This window comes from Aotus nancymaae, unplaced genomic scaffold, assembly GCF_030222135.1.
Source record: "Aotus nancymaae isolate 86718 unplaced genomic scaffold, 86718_ANA_hifiasm-v0.15.2.pri h1tg000025l, whole genome shotgun sequence".
Classification (NCBI taxonomy): domain Eukaryota; kingdom Metazoa; phylum Chordata; class Mammalia; order Primates; family Aotidae; genus Aotus; species Aotus nancymaae.
Window position 1 is genome coordinate 11,599,888 of NW_026988438.1, and position 22,000 is coordinate 11,621,887.

Here is a 22,000-nt window from a genome sequence, read left to right on the forward strand (position 1 = left end):
AAAGAAACCAAAATCTATAAACATTATACACAGTTCAATCAATTGGCCATAACAAACTACTATACTTCTCCCTTCCATAGGGGTATCACAAGTATCTCCTAAAAATTAATCACACTACACACCAAACCTATAACGAGGATTTTCCATGTATCCTTCCCAAGTAATTTACTACTAATGTGCATTTGATGATACAATCCAATAGATTTACAGGTTCCCAAGGCTAAGAGTCTTTTCAGAGTCATACCTCACATCAAACAAAATGCCTTCCTCTTTACAGAGGGTGAAGAAACATTTATTTTGAATGCTGTCCTTTAACTACCTTTCTGAAATCAGAATGCATAGTTTACCAGAAAAATAGAAGAAAACGCAGTATACTCTAATGTTATATTATGCAGGTAATAGGTTAGAATTGCAGTTTTTATTTTTTCCTTTGACCCAAGAATTGTTAGAAAATATCTGAAAATCACCAGATTTCCTCTTTATCTGTATTACTTTAGCTCTAAATGTATTGTACTGAAAGCAGAGAATCTAGTGGAACCTATTTCTACTCTTTGGAATTGCCTGAAATTTTTCCTGTGACTAAAAACATGGTCAACGTTTCATGAATCAGAGAAGATATTTTGTTTTCAGAATATATAGTTCCTTGTCTTGTATATCAATTGAATTAAAATATAGAATATAGTAATATAATTATCAGTTTTATCTGTTACAGACCTAGAAGAGTACTATAAAATATTTAAACTATAATTGAGTTCTAAAAATTCTCTTTATTCTTTGAACATTTTTGACCTTTATATTTTAGTTCTGTATTATTTGGTACATATAGATTCTTGACATCAACATCACAGCTTATATGCATTATTGTTTTATCTCATTAATTAATATGCATTGTTTTATCTCATTAATTTTTTAAGTTTTATCATGATGAATATTATGACCCCCTCTGCTTTATTTTTGTTAATTTGCATGGTATGCCCATCCTTTTAAGTTCTTAAAAGATTTTTTAAATGTGTATCATAAAACAAAGTATTTTTTTACACTTAAAAAAAAAAAAACTTTGTAGCAAGCCTTCTGGTTGTAAAAGGTGAATTCATCCCACATATTTATTGTTATAACAAATTTGGTTTAACTTGTCATGTAATTTTTTCCTGTTTTGGAATGTTTCCTTGCTACTTGTTTTCTGTTTTATTGTTTCTTCGTCTCCCTTTATCCTCACCTCCCCCATTACATCATAGGTAACTTTGAAGATATATAAACTGTTTCTAGTTCTATTAATATTACTAAAAGTTATTATATTAATTTTTAAAAATATTTTTCCTGGTATAAAGGCAATACCTACTAATTTTAACAACACTGGGAAACACAAAATTAACATCTCCTATTTCTGATTTATAATAATTTGTTTAAAATTGTAAAGTTTATGTTAAATTCCTTCCACCATGAAGAAATAAAAAACAACAGACTGTTGAGAGGCAAGTCCAACATTTAACAGCTGACTTCTAAATTTAAAAGGCCTATATAAAGGTCAGCTACAATCAGATAAGGAAAAGCCATTCTGAGTGAATAATTTGCACCTCTACTTAAATTGCTCAAACTATTTGAAAAGGTGTAAATAGTTCACTTAGTTATTAAAACTCTTTTTATTTTAGTAATTAAACAGGAACCATATTTAATTGTTTTTTTGAGGGGGAATCAATTTATTTTATTTAATTCATGTTTTTTTTTTTAAATTGTACTTTGGGCTCTGGGGTACATGTGCACATCATGCATCCTGCAGGATTGTTGCATAGGTACATGCATGCCATGGTGGTTTGCTGTCTCCATCCCCCTCCCCAACCCACCGTTGCCTACATCAGGCATTTCTCCTGGTGGTATCCCTCCCCATCCTCCCTGTCCCCTGCTGTCCCTTCCCTCCCCCCCCAACTTCTACCCCCAACCTACACCAGTGAGTGTTGTTCCCTTCCCTGCGCCCAAGTGTTCTCATTGTTCATCACCCACCTATGAGTGAGAACATGTGGTGTCTGATTTTCTGTTCTTGTGTCAGTTTGCTGAGAATAATGGTTTCTAGATTGATCCACGTCTCCACAAAGGACACAAACTTGTGTTTTATGACTGCATAGTATTCCATGATGTATGTGCCACATTTTCCTTGTCCAGTCTATAACTGATGGGCATTTGGGTTTGTTCCAGGCTTTTGCTAATGTAAACAGTACCACAACAAACATACATGTGCATGTGTCTTTATAATAGAATGATTTATAATCCTTTGGATATATACCCAGTAATTGGATTGCTGGATCGAATGGAATTTCTATTTCTAGATCCTTGAGGAATCGCCACACTGTCTTCCACAACGGTTGAACTAATTTACACTCCCACCAACAGTGTAAAAGTGTTCCTTTTTCTCCACATCCTCTCCAGCATCTGTTGTCTCCAGATTTTTTAATGATTGCCATTCTAACTGGCATGAGATAGTATCTCAGTGTAGTTTTGATTTGCATTTCTCTAATGACCAATGACGATGAGCATTTTTATATGTTTGTTGGCTTCATAGATGTCTTCTTTTGAAAAGTGTCTTTTCATATCCTTCCCCCACTTTTGAATGGGTTTGTTGTTTTTTTTTTTTTCCTTGTAAATCTGCTTTAGTCCTTTGTAGATTCTGGATATTAGCCCTTTGTCAGATGGGTAGATTGCAAAAATTTTTTCCCATTCTCTTGGTTGCCGGTTCACTCTAATGATTGTTTCTTTTGCTGTGTAGCAGCTCTGGAGTTTAATTAGATCCCATTTGTCTATTTTGGCTTCTGTCGCCAATGCTTTTGGTGTTTTAGTCATGAAGTCCTTGCTTATGCCTATATCCTGAATGGTGTTGCCTAGGTTTTCTTTGAGGGTTTTTTATGGTGTTAGTTCTTATATTTAAATCTTTAATCCATCTGGAATTAATTTTTGTATAAGGTGTAAGGAAGGGGTCCAGTTTCAGCTTTCTGCACATGGCTAGCCAGTTTTCCCAACACCATTTACTAAACAGGGAATCCTTTCCCCATTGTTCGTTTTTGTGAGGTTTGTCAAAGATCAGATGGTTGTAGATGTGTGACGTTGCTTCCGAGGACTGTTCTGTTCCATTGGTCTATATCTCTGTTTTGGTATCAGTACCATGCTGTTTTGATTACTGTAGCCTTGTAGCATAGTTTGAAGTCAGGTGGCATGATGCCTCCAGCTTTGTTCTTTTTGCTTAGGATTGTCTTGGCTATGTGGGGTCTCTTTTGGTTCCATATGAAGTTTAAGGTGGCTTTTTCCAATTCTGTGAAGAAGGTCAATGGTAGCTTGATGGGGACAGCACTGAATCTATAGATTACTTAGGGCAGTATGGCCATTTTCACAATATTGATTCTTCCTAACCATGAGCATGAGAATGTTTTTCCACCTGTTTGTGTCCTCTCTTATTTCCTTGAGCAGTGGTTTGTAGTTCTCCTTGAAGAGATCTTTTATATCCTTTGTTAGTTGTATTCCTAGGTATTTTATTCTCTTTGTAGCAATTGTAAATGGGAGTTTGTTCATGTTTTGGCTCTCTGTTTGTTTGTTGCTGGTGTACAGGAATGCTTGTGATTTCTGCACATCGATTTTGTATCCTGAGACTTTGCTGAAGTTGCTTATCAGCTTAAGGAGGTTTTGTGCTGAGACAATGGGGTCTTCTAAATATACGATCATGTTGTCTGCAAACAGGGACAATTTGACTTCTTCTTTTCCTAATTGAATGGCCTTTATTTCTTTTTCTTGCCTAATGGCTCTGGCTAGAACTTCCAATACTATATTGAATAGGAGTGGTGAGAGAGGGCACACTTGTCTAGTGCCAGTTTTTAAAGGGAATGCTTCTAGTTTTTGCCTGTTCAGTATGATATTGGCTGTGGGTTTGTCGTAAATAGTTTTTATTATTTTGAGATATGTTCTGTCAATTTTGAGATATGTTCTGTCAATAAAAGCTATTTACGACAAACCCACAGTTGTGAGTTTACTGAGAGTTTTTAGCATAAAGGGCTGTTGAATTTTGGTGAAGGCCTTCTTTCCATCTACTGAGATAATCATGTGGTTTTTGTCTTTGGTTCTGTTTATGTGGCGAATTACGTTTACAGATTTGCATATGTTGAACCAGCCTTACATACCCAGGATGAAGCCTACTTGATTGTGGTGAATAAGCTTTTTGATGTACTGTTGGATTCAGTTTGCCGGTATTTTATTGAGGATTTTTGCAGCAATGTTCATCATGGATACTGGCCTGTAGTTTTCTCTTTTATTTGTGTCTCTGCCAGATTTTGGTATCAGGATGATGTTGGTCTCAGAGAAAGAGGGAGGATTCCCTCTTTTTGTATTGTTTGGAATAGTTTCAACAGGAAATGTATCAGCTCCTCTTCATATACGTCTAGTAAAATCCAGCTATGAACCCATCTGGACCTGGACTTTTTTTGGTTGGTAGGCTATTAATTGCTGCCTCAACTTCAGACCTTGTTATTGGTCTATTCAGGGTTTCAGCTTCTTCCTGGCTTAGTCTTGGGAGTGTGCAAGTGTCCAGGAATTTATCCATTTCTTCCAGATTTACTGGTTTATGTACATAGAGCTGTTTGTAGTAATCTCTGATGATAGTTTGTATTTCTGAGGAATCAGTGGTGATCTCCCCTTTATTGTTTTTTATTACATCTATTAGATTCTTCTCTCTTTTCTTTTTTATTAGTCTAGCTAGCATTCTGTCTATTTTGTTGATTTTTTCAAATAACCAGCTCCTGGATTTACTGATTTTTTTGAAGGGTTTTTTGTGTCTCTATCTTCTTCAGTTCTGCTTTGATCTTAGTTATTTATTGTCTTCTGCTAGCTTTTGAGTTTTTTTGATCTTGCTCCTCTAGCTCTTTCAATTTTGATGATAGAGTGTCGATTTTAGATCTTTCCTTGTTTCTCATGTGGGCATTTACTGCTATAAATTTCCCTCTAGACCCTACTTTACATGTGTCCCATAGGTTCTGGTAAGTTGTGTCTTCTTTCTCGTAGGTTTCTAAGAACATTTTTATTTCTGTCTTCATTTCATTGTTTATCCATTTGTCATTCAAGTGCAAGATGTTCAGCCTCCCTGTGATTGTGCATATATATATTTAGGATAGTTAGCTATTCTTGTTGCACTGATCCTTTTACCATTATGTAATGCCCTTGTCTCTCTTGATCTTTGTTGGTTTAAAGTCCATTTTGTCAGAGACTAGGATTGCTACCACTGCTTTTTTTTTTTTTGCTCTCCATTTGTTTGGTAAATCTTCTTCCATCTCTTTATTTTAAGTCTATGTGAGTCTTTGCAATGAGAAGAGTCTCCTGAATACAGCACGCTGATGTGTCTCGACTTTTTATCCAGTTTGCCAGTCTGTGTCTTTTGATTGGGGCATTTAAGCCATTTACATTCAATGTTAATATTATGTTTGAATTTGATCCTGCCATTTTGTTACTGGCTGGTTGTTTTGTCCATTAGTTGACTTGGTTTCTTCATTGCATCATTGTTTTTACCATTTGGTACGTTTCTGCAGTGGCTGGTACTGGTTGTTCCTTTCCATGTTTAGTACTTCCTTCAGTAGCTCTTGTAAGGCAGGTCTGATAGTGATGAAATCTCTCAGCAATTGCTTGTCCATAAAAGATTTTATTTCTCCTGTGCCTATGCAAGCTTAATTTGGCTGGATATGAAATTCTGGGTTGAAAATTCTTTTCTTTAAGGATGTTGAATATTGGCCCCCACTCCCTTCTAGCTTGTAGGGTTTCTGCCAAGAGATCTGCTGTGAGTCTGATGGTCTTTCCTTTGTGCATGACTCGATCTTTCTCTCTGGCTGCCCTTAGGATTTTTTCCTTCATTTCAATCCTGGTGAATCTGACAATTATGTGCCTTGGGGTTGCTCTTCTTGAGAAATACCTTTGTGGTGTTCTCTGTATCTCCTGGATTTGAATGTTGGCCTGCCTTGTTAGGTTGAGGAAGTTCTCTTGGATAACATCCTGAAAACTGTTTTCCTACTTGGATTCATTCTTCCCGTCACATTCAGGTATGCCAGTCAAGCATAGATTAGGTCTTTTCACATAATCCCATAGTTCTTGGAGGCTTTGTTTGTTTATTTTCACTCTTTTTTCTCTAATCTTGCCTTCTCATTTTATTTCATTTGATTTGATTTTCTATCTCTAATATCCTTTCCTCTGCTTGATCGATTTGGCTGTTGAAACTTGTGTATGCTTCACGAAGTTCTTGTGCTATGCTTTTCAGCTCCATCAAGTCGTTTATATTCTTCTCTAAGCTGGTTATTCTAGTTAGCATTTCATGTAACGTTTTTTTCAGGGTTCTTAGTTTCTTTGCATTGGGTTAGAACATGGTCTTTTAACTCAGAGAAGTTTGTTATTATCCACCTTCTGAAGCTTGCTTCTGTCAACTCATCAAACTCATTCTCTGTCTTATTTTGTTCCTTTGATGATGAGGAGTTGTGATCCCTGGGAGGAGAATAGGTATTCTGGGCTTTGATGGTTTCATCCTATTGTGCTGGTTTATTCCCATCTTTGTGGATTTATCTACCTTTGATCTTTGAAGTTGGGGAGGAGTCTCTAAGTGGACGTCCTGTCTGTTGAGGTTGGAGCTATATCTTTTTTGGCCTGTAGAGGCACTGCTGGAGTGTCTCAAATTCAGTCAGGTTGCTGGGTGGGTGATCCTTCCCTGGAGTTCCTTTGTAGGTGAGATTAGCCCCACCTTCCCAATGGCGTCTCTCCTTCCCCGAGCTCGAGCTTCCCGGTTGGGGTCAAACTGGTGTATTTGCTGCCAAGCCCTCTAGTGCGTGGGCTTCAGTTTGAGTTTTGTGGGGGGTGGCGCCTGCCAGGCCTTATGGCCTGTTTCCCTGCTTTCAACTCTGCCTCTTTCTGTGGGATGGGTCCGTTCTCCTGGTGTTAGTCCAAACTTCCACTGACAACTTGCAGCACCTGGCAGGAGCCATCGCTCAAATTTGCATCAACAACCCATAGCGTCCCTCAGTCTGGCGGGGCTCTTGTGGACCCTGGGTTGCAGAAGGGATGAGGTAAGCACAGGATCCGAATCAGAGCACTGAGGGGGTGACAACCCCGACCCTCCGAGCTGGCTGCACATTCCAGGTGGGGACTTGCCCCGTCCTGTCTCGTTTGCCCTCCCTGGGCAGCTCTCACCCTGCGGCTCCTTCCCTGGGCTATTTTCAGTGCACTACCAGTCCCACTGAAGTGAACCCAGCACCTCACTTGGAATCGTGAAGTCCTCTAGCCCTCTGCATCTCATTTGCTGGGAGCTGCATTCTGGTGTTGCCTCCTGTCGGCCACCTTGGCACACCGTCCCCCACTTAATTCGTGTTTTCTATAAAGAGTCTCCTTCTGTCACTCAGGGCTAGAGGGCAGTGGCATGATGACAGCTCATTGTAGCCTCAAACTCCCAGACTTAAGTGATCCTCCTGCCTCAGTCTCTTGAATAGCTGGGACCACAGGTATGCATCACCACGCCCAGCTAATTTTTTAAATTTATAGAGATGTCTCACTATCTTGACCAGGCTGGTCTCAAACTCCTGGGCTCAAGTGATACTCCAATCTTGGCCTCCCAAAATGTTAGGATTACAGGTATAAGCCACCACTTGCAGGCTTGTTCTTTTTAGACACAGGGTATTCCTCTGTTGCCCAGGCTGGAGTGCACTGGCGTGATTATAGCTCACTGCAGCCAGGAATTCCTGGGCTCAAGTTATCCTCCCGCCTCAGCTCTAAGACTACAGGTGTGCACCACCACATCTGGCTAATTTTTAAATTTTTTGTGGAGATGGGGTCTCGCTGTGCTGCTGAAGATGGTTTCAAACTCCTGGCCTCAAGCAATCCTTTCCCCTTAGGCTCCCAAAGCGCTGAGATTACAGACATGAGTCACAATACCCAGCCCATATTAATGCTTTATAATGAGTTAAATATATAAATAATCTATAAATGAGTCCCTTGGTCTGTACAATAATATTCTAATCTATATTTACTTTTACTTACTTACTCTATATTTACTTAGTTTTTCTTTTATTATATTTTTAATCATTGAATCTTTACCTATCTCTTTAAAAAGATCACATGCTCTACCCTTAGTGTTCACTTTCTATGACTGACTACTCTGTCAGAACTATGGTCTTCGAATTATTTTAACTAAGTATTCCTACTGGTAAATATACAGGCATGCAGTAATGTGTAGTTGCTTATTTATGAACTGGATATCTAAGATATTGCTAATATATATTATAAAATGCAAAATACAAAAAATAGAAATGTATATGTAGGAAATAAAAAATAAAAATACAGAAATTATATGTCCTTTCTGTACCTGAAAAAATAAATTTTCAGGGGCAACAACCTATTTAGAGACAATAAAAGTATGAATACACACTCTAGAAAATATCCTGCTGCAAAAAAAGTCAACCAATTCTTTGAAATCTGTGACTAGCTGCTGAACTTTTAGATCTAATAAATTTAAACATGTAGTCAGCTCCTTCAAAAAGTCATTTGCTATTAGTAAATTAAGTGCTAGCCATGACAATAAGAACTTTAAAACCTAAATACAAAACACTCTAAGGGAGAATGCTTACAAACATTAGAAAGTAACAAAGTACAGTATAGCTTCTCTGGAAAAAGACTCAGCCACGGAAATGAGGCATTTTGCATGCAAATGAAAGTTAAAAGTTACAATAAAAGCGGTGCCTCGGCCAGATGCAGTCACCTGTACAGGCTTACACCTGTAATACCAACAATTTGGGAGGGTGAGGCGGGCAGATCACCTGAGGTCAGGAGTTTGAGACCAGTCTGGCCAACATGGCAAAACCACATCTCTACTAAAAGTGCAAAAATGAGCCAGGGGTGGTGGCAGGTGCCTGTAATCTCAGCTACTTAGGAGGCTGAGGCAGGAGAATCGCAGTGAGCTAAGATCGCACCATTGCAGCACTCCAGCCTGGGCAACAAGAGCGAGACTCTGACTCAAGAAAACAAAACAAAACAAAAACCTACCTCCTCAAAAACTAAGTCTGAAAAAAAAAATAAAGTAGGGCCTCTTATAAAATGAAAGTGCCAGAGTAAAATTAAATCAAAGACTGCTCTAATATATAAGCAAAGTGAAATTTAGATTTTAATAATTTAGTTTCATTAAATAATTTAAGCCTGAGTCTGAAAATTCTATAAACTAGATATAATATTCTAAAGCTACCTCATTTATTTATTTATTTATTTGAGACAGAGTCTTGCTCTGTCATCCAGGCTTGAGTGCAGTACATGACCTCAGTTCACTGCAACCTCTGCCTCCCAGGTTCAAGTGATTCTCATGTCTCAGACTCCCAAGTAGCTGGGATTAAAAATGTGAACCAACACATCTGGCTAATTTTTGTTATTTTTGTAGAGACAGGGTTTTACCATGTTGGCCAGGTCCAGACTGGTCTTGAATTCCTGGTCTCAAGTGATCTGCCCGCCTTGGCCTCTCAAAGTGCTGGGATTACAGGCCTGAGTCACCACACCCAGCCTCTATAGCTACTTTATAAAACCTTTAACAGTCAGTGAGTTTTTCATGATGTTTAACTTTACTTATTAATTCAATCTTCACTAAAATCAAAATAACAAACTCATCAAGAACAGACTGAATACAAGACATTAAGTTGCTTTTCTTCAACTTCAAAATATCCTGAAATGATATAGTTCTTAATCTACCTGAGATCAAAAATAGTCATAAATAAATCCAAGTGGGGATTTTTCCTGCTATTGGGTCACTAAGGCTAAGCATAAATTTGCTAAAACTCAATTTTATTAATAGAAATTTACTTCATTAATTCTGTAATGAGAAATAATACCATGAAAGCTATACTTTTTAATGTATTATAGCTATTAACATTAAGAGTAATTTCTCCTTGTCTCACAGTTACAGAGAATGATTTTCAAAATAAATTTCAGAAAAAAGGTAAGAACAAAATAACTGAGAATACAAGATGTGGAAAGGAGACTGTATGTTTTTCTACGCAAAGTAATGTACATTAGTATTTATCATCCAATAGTCCCCCATTATTACTAGATTTAGTTTTCCTAAGTTAGCATAATCTAGGCACTTCAACAGCTGTTAATGGTCTTCCTCCTTGGCATATAAAATGATGAAAAGTTAGCCAAATACATGGGCCACATAAAATAAAATCACCAAATTCAAATGAACTTCAGATAAGTGATGGGAAAGATACTAGATGTGAATGTGCTGTCTGAAACAAAATGAAAGGGCAAAAACTGAAGCTCTCTCGGTGTGGGCAGATTCTGAAACACTTATCAACCAAACCTGGAATCCTGCCACAGAAGCAATCTAGAAAAAAATGCAGAAATGACCATATGGCTGCGCTGCAGAATCTGGAAAGAAACCAACCAAGAAGCTGACAAGAGAAACAAACATGCTTCTGACCAAATGAGGCCTGACACAACTCTGTAACCTGAGGTCCATCAGGAAAAACAAACAAACCAAAAAATGTAGTCAGGCAGCCATTTAGGCATGATTATCTAGGATACAGGCTCACCCAACAAATTTATGTCAAATGACACAGAGATTGAGATAAGACATTTGGAAGGAGGCCTTGAGTCTATTTTCAAAGAAAAGAGAGTATCTTTGCAACAAGGCTGAAAAGAAAGCATCACTAATATGGCTACAAGAAGCCTGCTAACAAGCACTGAAAAAGTACCCAACAAATTAAGATGGAGCTCTGATATTTGGAATACATTTTTTTAATTACATATGTGGCAAAAGATTTTTTTAAGTTCATTTTCTTGGGAGGGGGCAGAATGATAGTCCTTTAAGGAACTTTAGCAAAGTAGTAATTAGTAGGAGATTGATCAGCCTTATGAATTTCAAATCAATTGTTAATGAAATTCCACACATCTAAAATCCATTATGACTAATGAGTTCACATACTAAAGAAGTAATCCCAAAGTATTAGCAGTTACAAAAACAACTAAAATAATGACCAAAGGTGGAAGGTCACATTGTAAGGAAAGGAACACAAATATTCCTAATCAGAAAACAGAACATTTCACAAAATTCTGTGAATTTAACTTCTAGTTAAAGCACCAAAGCCAGGAACATTTTTTTACCAAATGAGATAGACTCACTATTACATCTCGATTTATAAAGAACAACTTTTTTAAAAAAAAAACGCACAACAATAAAGGTTATAAAATGGGCTTTCTCTTTTTTTGGAGACAGAGTCTTGCTCTGTCACCCAGGATGGAGTGCAGTGGCACAATCTCAGCTCACTGCAGCCTTGATCCCCCAGGCTCACATGAGCCTCCTGCCTTAGCTTCCCGAGTATTTGGGGCTATAGGCATATGCTATCACACTCAGCTAATTTTTGTATTTTTTGTAGAGAGAGTTTTGCCATGTTGCCCAGGCCAGTCTGGAACTCCTGGGCTCAAGTGATTTGCCTACCTCAGTCTCCCAAAGTGCCATCTAATATTACTGGTTAAATACCTTGATAATTAAAGTAAGGAATAATTTCCTCAATATAATGACATATAGGAAAAAGCATTTTCCCTCAAAATTTGCTTTTTATTTAATGAGAAATAAAGTTAACAAATAGAAAGTAATTCACTCTTCTAGCAGAGGATACTACTAAAATTATTCACCTGCTTTTATTTGGGATTGATGTCCATACATACAGAAATCCATATACATACACAAAACACAAACACATACACACATACTCTCTCCATATTTGTCCAGGTAACGGTTTCACTTCAAACACTAACAGTGCTTGTGTTTTTGTATCTAACAGTGTTTCAAGTGAAACTGTTACCTGGACAAATATGGAGAGTGTGTATGTGTGTGTGTTTGTGTGTGTATGTGTATGTATATCTATATAATATATGTAGCATTTTCTGTCCATTAAATAGAGTAATAAGTCAATATTCAAGATAGTTCCTTATACAAAAGTTTTGTCAAGTATTCCAACAATATGAAGATGCTGGCGGAATGGACTTTAACAACAGACAGACATCAATGAAGAAAACTGCTACACTTGAATGTCCCTTCCTAAACTCAGGCAGAAATTTAATTGCCACTCTGATGGTATTAAGAGGTGGGACCATTAAGAGGCAATTAGGTGATGACGGCTCTGCCCTCATCAATTCATTAATGTTGTTATTACAAGAGCAGGCTGTTATAAGGGTAGGTCGACCCTCTATTGCTCTCTTGCCTTTTTACCTCTGTGATGAGATGACATAGCATAAAGGCCTTCACCAAATGTCATTACCTTGATACTTTGATACTGTACTTCCCAGTCTCAGGAACTGTGAAAAATGAATTTCTTTTCTGTATACATTATCCAGTCTGTGATACTCTGTTAGAGCAATACAAAAGAGATTAAGACAATAGCTAAACCAAAGATTCAAGGGCAATACAGATGGTTCCAAATTTATGATATTTCGACTTAGAATTTTTTAACTTTATGATGTGTTTATCAAGATATAACCCTATCGTACCTAAGTTAAGGAGCATTTGGACTTATGATAGTCTGACTTACAGTTTTTTGACTTTACAATGGGTTTACTGGGGTATTAAATACATATTTGACTTAAAATATTTTCAACTTATATAGGTTTATTAGGATGTAAGCCCACTGTAAGTCAAGGAATATTGCCATCTATAACATAATAATGTCACAAAATATCCCTGCAAAACACTAAATATAAGTGAGTTGAAAGAAAGCATTAAAAAGTATTGAGCCATAGTGGTATCAGCATCTGTGTGAAACAGCAAAGGGAATATACCCAGGCTTCTGATGGTCCAGAGAACAAGAGAACACAATTCACTAATGGATAAATGTAAAGAGCCAATCTAGAAGAGCAGCCAAAATTGGGAGGGTATTCTACAGGATCCTGATTTGCAAGTGAAGGCAAGAGGACATCAACTCAATGAAGTCTGAGATACTAGAGCAATATGGCTACTCTCAAATCTAAGAAAAAAGAACTATTTCCAACACAGAATCCAACAATGAAGAGAAATTACTGGGAGTCTAATCAAAATTGAGAAGCAAAGAAAAGAGAAGGTTGAGAAAAAGTTGGACAACAGTCAGGGAAACAGCAGATCAAGAATTTCTTTAAAGGTCATTTTACAAAAAAACAGTAAAAGTGGAACCACTAGAGCCTTGAAGACAGAAATGCTATCCTGAACTATACCCCTTATTTAAAAGTACAAAAACATTCATTTTACTTAAAAAATGAACAACTGAAAAGAATAGCAGATTCTTCCTGAAGTTGTCATAAGGGAATAACAGGATACAAAGAATAAAAATGTCCCTATGAATAATGAAAGCATGCCAGAAAGGCCATATAAGATGAAAACTGTGACCTAATATTCCAGAATAAGTTAAAAATCCTTTTTTAAATGCCAATAGTGATGAAAATGCTCAGTACTTAAAAAATACTCAGAAATGATGTGTCTGACAGCAAGGAAGATATGAAAATCAAGGTGATCAAACTCAGGAAAGACTTAGAAAAGATACCAAAACTTGTTTTAGGGATGAAGACTAAGTTACAAGAAGCACAAGAATGAATAAACACAATGGGTAATGCCTTAACAGAAACAGGAAATGGTAAGAAAAAAACTTTAGATTTAAAAAAATGAGGAGACAAGATTTCAAGAGAAAGTAATATGCAACATAGGCAAAGAAGATCCAACATATGTGTATAGCAGGAGTCCCTCAAGAAGATGACCAAAGGAACAAAACAAAAAAGACTAAAAACTATCATTTTAAAAACTCTCCTAAAATAAAAGATAACTTAAAAGGACATATTGAAAGGACATACTTATACCTGGGGAAAATAATCAACATATCACATATATTTAATAAAGCTAAAGTGACCTTCAAGTATAAAGGCCACAGAATTTTTAAATAAACTGTATCTGAGTTCTTGCCATATAACTAGCAATAACTTAAGGAATATTATTCCTGTGAATCTTTCCTGAAAATCTATTACAGAATAGATTCAATCAAAAGCCTGGAAAGGAATTAACATAAGGACTGGTGGAAGGTGTGAGTCATTCAGTTAGCAAGCACCTTTGAAGAAGAGAGCAGCAGTATGTTCAGTATTTCTATAAGCAAGTCTTCCACCACTAAGTGAAAGAAATGGCCATAGAAGGATAGTAAAATTATATTGTTTCCTTCTTAGTACATTTGAATTTCAGACTATTAATTTCCAGAATGTCTGATAACTAAATGTAAGTTATTAAATTCCTTCAGAGTCAGATATATATGAGAGAAAGACAGAAAGAAAAAGAGAGAGAGAGGAAGGAAGGGAGGAAGGAAGGAAGGGAGGGAGGGAGGGAGGGAGGGAGGGAGGGAAAATTCTCATATTTCTCCAACATCATTGAATTGGCTAGCCTCAGAGAGGTCAGTTTCCTTCCTAAGTAACCTAGTAAAGAAATCTGGTCCTGTTCAATCTAGAGGGGAAAGTAACTGAAACTGGAGCATTCACACTAAAACCATCAATAGGATGTTTGCCTATTCTCTTCCTCCAAGCCTGACACTCAAAAAGTTCCAGGTGCGTCCTATGGAAGTCTATGGAGAAATGTATTTACCATGACAAATGATGGGATAATGGACTGAGGGGGTTGAAGAAAGGGCCATGTAGAAAAGATATAGCCTTGAGGAAGATCTTCTCTTTGCAATGGGGTAAATCTGGAAGAGCCTCTTAAGGAACAAAGAGAATAACCAGGCTCCTTCCACACCACCCTGCTATCCACTGGATATGTCAATAAAGAACAACGCATCCCTAAATTTATTTTCAAGGCCAAGGAAGAGCTGATTATGATTATTAATATTATGGAATCTCTACAAAAGGACAATCAAATTATGCCATGTAAAATGATGTATTTACATAGCTGTATGCCTATAATTCCTCTAATTCTGAAAAGTAACATTCTTCCTTGGAAAATTATCAGCATTCTTATCTCCTTTTTGAATAAAGAACAACAGCTAAATATAATACAGAAAACACTCCTAGACAAGCGAATAGCCCTTCTCATGACACCTAAACCGAAAAGTTGTAGAGTTCCAAATCCAACTATGCATTTTAACATATAATTCATAAAGAAAATATTCAAGCACTTAAACACTTTATGTAATAACTACAAATTAGCTCGTAACTGCCTAGTAACAGGGTGAACAGTTAAATCCATGGTTAAATGTAGAAGAGACTGAGGGGAAAGGTGTAGGAAAAACAGTAACTACTTAATTGAGTAAGGTATGATTGCCAGTCAAGCTAATCTACTGCTGCTAAGCAAATGATAAACAGAAATCGATAATGAAATATGTCTAAATACCACTGACTTGCTTAATGCAAAATAATCTAGTAAATTAAATATAGCCTACAAGCTGCATCCTCCCCACCCTCACATTGTGTCCCCAAATCCAGCGATGATGAATATGCTGTTGACTAGGAAACACAACTAGTTATACTTTTCTAGAGTAAACCCAGAATAAAGAGACACAACAGAATGAAGGCTTCAGAAATATGGAAACACAGATGTTTATTCTAGCATTTACTTTCATAAATATTGACAACAAAGAATCAAATATGTAGCTGTGAAACAGTAGTTTATCCAAAAGTGAATGCTTCATTAAAGCTGGAAATGGCCAAAAGCTGCAGAAAATATCCTGAAGGAAACTGTGTCACACAAATGACACTTTTGTAGAGGTCACGAGTAAAACAAAACATAGTAAAACACCAGTTTATGTCTGCATACAAAGAACACCTTCCACCTGAACAATTCTACAAATATTGTGCATGAAAGATTGCTAAGAAGTGTTGCCAAGGACTGAGAGCAACTGAAGAAATAAAACAACCAGCAACATAAATAAGTGTAGGGCAAAGTGTCATAAAATATTGGAGGATAGCATTATGCTTTATTTCTCTAAAATAGCCACAAAACTGGACATTATTAACTTAGTCAAAAAGAGTCCATTGATATTACTGATTGCACTGTGCTTCGGTCAAAATGCCACTGTCCAGGAGATACAAATAGGCTACAGTCACAATGTTCCAGTGTTTACTGTTAGTATTTAAGTATAATTTTTTCTCCTCAACAAACAATTAAAGAGCACTGTTCATCCTAAGTGCCCAAGAAATAAGTGAATTAATCTCAAATGATAGTTTTAGACACAGCCTGAATCATTAACAATACCTAGAATAGCTGGGGCATTTAGAATACAAAACTGAATACCTCCAGATGTACTGGGCTCATCTCAAAGTAGGAGGAAAACAAAACCACACCAAGCCAGTTGACACAAAAAAAGATAGCTCCAATGGATTTTTTTAAATCTCCTTTCTCTCTCCCTTCACTTCTGATTAGGTTTTTAAAATCCTTTCTATGTATGTAGTATTAACTAATGACAAGAACTGAACTATGCATATTCGAAGCATTATAAATAATGTAGCTCACTTATTTTTCATCATGGAGATGTCCCATCAAGCACTTGTATCTGTCTCTCTTTTCACCTATATCTTAACTATTTTACTTTCATTTTTGAATGAGAGAGGAAAAAAACTAACATTCAAAACCATTTTACTTTGACCTTAAATGCTTAATGCAAGACTTATCTACCAGAAGATACATTCCTAAAAAGCAAGAACTTTGTCATATTTTCATTTATCTGACACCTAGAACATCTACTTAAAAAACATCTGTTAGGCCGGGCGCGGTGGCTCAAGCCTGTAATCCCAGCACTTTGGGAGGCCGAGGCGGGTGGATCACGAGGTCAAGAGATCGAGACCATCCTGGTCAACATGGTGAAACCCCGTCTCTACTAATACAAAAAATTAGCTGGGCACGGTGGTGCGTGCCTGTAATCCTAGCTACTCAGGAGGCTGAGGCAGGAGAATTGCCTGAACCCAGGAGGCGGAGATTGCGGTGAGCCGAGATCGCGCCATTGCGCTCCAGCCTGGGTATCAAGAGCGAAACTCCGTCTCAAAAAAAAAAAAAAAAAAAAAAAAAAAAAAAAAAAATCTGTTAAACTTGTGGATATCACAATTGGTCTTAGCCCTTACTATGAAATAAATATTCAAAAATCTAAAATTGCCTGGCATGGATTCTGGATCTCTTTACCAAAGCAGACTTTTGGAAAGAGCCTCAAATAGAATAGCTCCACATTTCTCGTTAATATTCTTTACGTGAGGCTCATCTAAAATCATTGTGAATAAAGTACAAGACAGTGAAAAAAACAACTTGAATTCAGGTCCAATTGTCATTCTATTTTCCTCATTTATTTATGCTCAGACATTTTACAAAAATGAAAATAGGATAGGTTGATGGAGTGCCTCTTGCATTGACAGATGTACTGTCAACACAAAATTAACCATACTTGTCAATGTGACAGATCAGATAAGGAAAGAGAAGAACTCCCAAGGTGAATTTTCAAAGTGGCTCCAAGAGTAGCAGCTAGTGGACTACCTTCTTCAAACTCTAAAGTACAATAAGGGTGGTAATGCTAGCAGCTACAATTTAAAATTATAGCTTTATTTTTATAAAAATATTAGTGGCTTATCACAATAAAAGCCCAATATGTATTTTCTGACTGAGAAAATGCCTTCCACATGATCATTCGTGGATTCAGACTTCATTCATTTTATGGCTCCACCATCCCATTAAGGCCTTGGTTAGGGTCCTTTGCAAGATTCTCTGCACCCGGTTGGCAGATGAGGGAAAAGAAAGAATGAGGAGGATCAAACCAGAATTTTTTAATTGAACAAGGATGACAGTGTTGTTTATCATTTAGCCTTATCTAATTGCAGCAGGGTTCAGCAAAGAAAAAAATATATAACTGCAAAGCAGGTCAGAAATTACAGCCTACAAGTAGGCTCAAGAGGAAGAGAAAAGAAGATTAGGTGAACACATAGAAGTCTACTATAGAAGACTTTTTGTATTATTAACAACTCCATTTGTCTAAATTACTCTTGGAGACAGTCTGAACCAAATTTTAAAGTGACTCTCACTGCATAACCATCATAATCTGTCACCATAAATAAGATAATGTTAACTTAATCACCTACCTTACTCTCCACATTAGGTTCTTAATGATGTTTGGTTATTTTCAAAAGTTGTATCAACCCCTAAAAGAGGTAGAATTCTAAATGAAATTCTCTAAGGACATTTAAAATAAAAGGACAGCCAGTCACAGTAGCTAACACCTGTAATCCCAGCACTATGGGAGGCCGAGGCAGGCAGATCACAAGGTCTGGAGTTCAAGACCTGCCTGGCCAACATGGTGAGACCCTGTCTCTACAAAAAATACAAAAATTAGCCAGGCATGGTGGTGCACGCCTGTAGTCCCAGCTACTCAGGAGGCTGAGGTGGAAGAATCGCTTGAATCCGGGAGGCGGAGGTTGCAGTGAGTCAAGATCATGCCACTGCACTCCAGCCTGGGCTACAGAGCAAGACTCCAGCTCAAAAAAAAGGACACCAAAAAAGACTAGAAAACATATATATTCCCCAAGGTGATCTCTTTGACTAGGTTTGAAGAATTACAGTATACTGTTTTTCTTAAGGGATGGTCAGGATTCTGATAACTTATTTGAAAGTTCTTAAGGTTTGTCAAAGCAAGGTTGTATGTAATTTCAAACTGATGATAGTATTTATTAATAACAATACACCTCATAGAAAATAATAAAAATATTTGCTCATCAACATTAAAATATATAACACCAGTCAAACTTTCTGAATCCTTTTAACATAGACTTAACCATAAAAACCTTACTGTAAACTGTAAACTCTTGTCAACAGAGCCTCCAGTGCTGCCTTAGTTCTAGGTTTTAGGATTTGGAGACATACGGAGATGAAGGACTATAGTCTCAGATTCCAAATATCGTCTTATTGAAAGACTACTACTTTCTCTCCCAAAAGCAGTTATGTCCATCATTCCCCTCTCATCTCCAAGAAGACTCATTCTCTTGGTACCATTGTTCTCAATTTAATTTCATGAGGAAAATAATCTAATTGAACTAATTCATACAAAAGATAGTGCATTTCAAGGATATCGTTTCAGAGATATGAATTTTAAAAAGTAAAACAGTGGCTCACCCCTCCAACTCCAGCACTTCGAGACGCCAAGGCAGGAGGATCACTTGAGGCCAGGAGTTCAAGAACAGCCTGAACAACATAGTGGAACCCCATCTCTAAATAAAACAAAACAAAAACAGCCAGGCATGACAGCATGCACCTGTAGTCCTAGCTACTTGGGAGGCTGAAGTAGAAGGACTGCTTGAGCCCAGGAGTCTGAGGTTACAGTGAACTATGATTATGCCACTGCACATCAGTCTGGACACAGAGCAAGATCCTGTGAATCAGTTAATAAATAAATGACTGTCAACTCAAAAGGATCTCTAAGTAGTAAAATTTCAGGCAATGTGTTAGAGTGAAATAGAAACATTCAAGTAGAGAAATATATTTGGTGGGCAATGAGATCCTAAACAGTCTAGAATTCCTGCCCTCAAGAAACTGACATTTCAGATGAGATGACAAGTGTCTTAAACAGCGACTGTACAACATAAAGGCATAAATATAGTGCTTTGAATATTCAGAGGAAGTCACACTTCTCTTTACCTGGAAATGTTAGAAATATTTTGCACAGAGAAGCATGATATTTGAAAGCTGCTTGCAAAGAACAATTACGGGTTTTCAGGCAAAAAAGCATGTATATTAGAGGCACAAGTATTCCTGACAAGAAACATGTACCTAAAGCATTTTTTTTGTTTTTGAAACAGAGTTGTGCTCTTGTTGCCCAGTCATTGCCCAGGATGGAGTGCAATGTTGCGATCTTGGCTCACTGCAACCTCCACCTCCTGGGTTCAAGTGATTCTCCTGCCTCAGTCTCCTGAGTAGCTGGGATTACAGGCATGCACTACTACACCTGGCTAATTTTCTGTTTTTAGTATAGATGGCGGTTTCTCCATGTTGGTCAAGGTGGTCTCGAACTCCCGACCTCAGGTGATCTGCCCACCTTAGCCTCCCAAAGTGCTGGGATTACAGGCATGAGCCAACCCGCTCAGCCAACATTTTTAATAGAAAGTGAGTTCAGTTTGGCAGGAACACAGGTACACAGTGGAGGATAGTGAAATGAGTCTTTCACCCCTAATTCACCAAGGAACTAACAGAAATCTTTTATCAAAATCAGTTTTTGAGGGTTTTCTTTAAGAGAGACTGTGCTTATAGCAGTACAATGCTTACATTAAAGATGCAAGACAACTTGCATGGAAAAAGACTTCAGAGGTGATAATTCCAAGCAATAAGTAATAATTAGGACACGGAAAGAATGAAAAAAAAAACAAAACAAAACACGAGGTTCAGGAGATAATTCTGAGGAGGTAGGACAAGATACAGTAAGCAGTAGGATGGGAGAAATTAGGAGAAAAAGTCAAAGATTATGCTAGTAGGAAGTGAGAACTTAATCCAGTGACACTCTGGGTCTGAATATCTCTTAACCATAAAAGCTGTGTTCCATTGTGCCAATAAAAAAAGAATCCAATTCCATTTCTATACCAAGTCTCTGAGTGTAAATTTAAACCATTCAATGCCCTTGTCTTGATAACTATGCTTCTAATCATATCTTATTATATATGAATCATTAAAGCACATGACCCAAGCTTGCAATTATATAGAGTAAAATCTGTTAAATTTTATTAGTTTTCTTCTCAGTAACACAGAAAAATACACTAGGTCACTTTTTCAATGCATGAAAATTGAATACGAATTCCTGTACTAAGAGAGTATGACACATTCTATTTTGTGAAAAATAGGTTGAATACACTTTAAAGCCTTTTATATAGATGGTAACAGGATCAAGAAGAAGATAAAAACCATGAGCAAAACATCCAGAGACAGTTATAATGATACTTCAAAATATTTAGATTCGTAAACTTGTTGAATGTGTAAGGATCATGTCTGTTTTAACTTGCCATACACAAGTACCAACTATAAAAATACCCATTTCCAGCCAACAGAAATGCAGTAATTACACTTTCCAATGCTTGTTTCAAGTTTGAATTTAAATACCAACATAATCTTCTGCTCAAAAATTATAAAGCCAACCCCAGCAGAGAAAATTATGATACATTTCTTAAGAAAATTAAATTGCAGATAACTGGATTGCCATTGTAAAACTATATTATATGATTCAAAAGAAAGAATTTGTATCTAAACTGATTGATTTTTCTCCAAACCCACACACAGCAAACTTACATCTTACCAAACAACTCTGAGGTAAACAGTTTAGTCAAGGTGTTCAGCATTCAGAAAATGCTTCCAGGAAGGAAATATAATTATAACACTAGAAATAGTAAAAATCCCCTGAATCACAAGAAAGACATTCAAGAATATGTCTAGTTGGATGTTCACTGGTTTTTTTTTTTTTAATTTAATTTAATTTAATTTAAAGTTCCGGGATACATGCACAGGACATGCAGGTTTGTTACACAGGTAAATGTGTGCCATGTTGGTTTGCTGCACCTATCAACCCATCACTGGTTTTCTCGTATATGAAGTGAGCAAAATTCCTAAGTCACTATCACTCAGTATATTGAAATTACCTAAAGTATTAAGAAAAACTGATCATGAACCTCTACTCTGTATGGAGAAAATGTCAGGAGCCAGGGATTATCCAGTGATTGCTGAAAAAAGAATGTGAACTTTAGGGGTGTGCATGCTATTGCTCTCTTTCTCTTTTTCCCTCTCTTCCTCCCTCCTTCCCTTTCTCTCTCTCTCTCTCTCTCTCTCTCTCTCTCTCTCTCTCATATACACACATACATACATTTTTCTTGGTCCTTAAGTACACACAGAAACAATAAATTAAAATCAGCCTGTAGAAATATACAATTATACATAAAATCATAATCTACAGCACTAACCATATTTGTAGTCTAATTATGCTTACTTCTTGCTCTGTCCCTCTGACAATGACTA

General features: G+C 37.0%; 1 protein-coding gene across 1 annotated transcript in view; it reads right to left on the reverse strand.

Annotated features, from left to right (window-relative positions):
• GLCCI1 (glucocorticoid induced 1) overlaps positions 1–22,000 on the reverse strand; it is a 134,511-nt gene that overhangs the window by 90,743 nt on the left and 21,768 nt on the right. The gene's annotated exons all lie outside the window — the stretch shown is intronic.